Here is a 1,109-nt window from a genome sequence, read left to right as displayed (position 1 = left end):
AAAGTCTGAGCAAATGTGATTTTAAACCACAACAGCCCCTTAAGCAGAGACATCTGATTATGCTACTGGTTGTTACCTGCCACTAGGGAGAAGAATTTGTTTTGTCTCTGCCTTCATAACTGACCTTCAAGCAGCAGTAGTCTTCTAGCAGACGCCCCAGCTTCCTTCACCTGACTAAACATCACCGGTTCCCTCAACTTCTCCTTGTAAGATGAGGGGGACGCAGGGACCCATCCTGGTAGCTGTCTACTGCATCCTCCAATTGATCTTTAGTTCTTCCTTGCAAGATAATGTTACCCCTATGCTTACATACCCTGTAAACAGAAAAAAGCACCAATTTTCACCCTGTTTTAAGATTAATTTGACTTTAAATGTTTAAAGGGCTTTTGTACTTGTGCTGTTGGCTTGATCTGCTGCAGAGATAAGCATTAGCGGCACAATTTGCAAGCAGCTCTACATTCTTCCATATCTGGGCTGTATCCAATATGGATTCAATATTCGGTTTTCTACAACTTTCCCCCTTGGCATTCCTCAGTGAGGCAAAAATCTAACCTCTTTTTCTGTAATCGCTCTCGTTAATCACAGGCCATTAACAAATCAGCCCGTGAAACGCCACCTGCAGTCATTAAAGAGTTACAGCTTGTCTATCTGACCAGGAAATTATAGATGTGTGCAGGCAGCCAATAAAAGGAGAGATCAACAACACAGCTGACTCACGCAGGAAAGCTTGAGCTGGGTTTGAAGGCAGTTTAAAGACTCGCACTCGGGATCCGCAGTTTCGCTCCATCGCTCCACGGTTTTTTATGCCTGTATTTCCAGAGGTAAGTTGGCTTTTGTTTCCAATTTCTTTTACTGAGACATCTAAATATTAACATAATGTACAGTTTCTCTCATGCTAAGGAAAATATCTTTGCTATGAATTCCTTTTTAAAATTAGAAACTTGAAATAACTGGGTTTACAGCAGGTTGCTGCCTTATGACAAAGTTCTCCGAGACTTTTAGTGTCATACTAAAAAATAATACAAACCCCTTCGCTGCAATGGTCACTTGACAAATACTGGTTTTGTGGTTTGATAGCGAGTTTTTTAAAGGGTCTGGGAGAAAAAGCA

This window comes from Buceros rhinoceros, unplaced genomic scaffold (genome assembly GCF_000710305.1).
Source record: "Buceros rhinoceros silvestris isolate BGI_N320 unplaced genomic scaffold, ASM71030v1 scaffold597, whole genome shotgun sequence".
In the NCBI taxonomy this organism is placed as follows: Eukaryota; Metazoa; Chordata; class Aves; order Bucerotiformes; family Bucerotidae; genus Buceros; species Buceros rhinoceros.
This window is presented reverse-complemented; position numbering follows the sequence as displayed.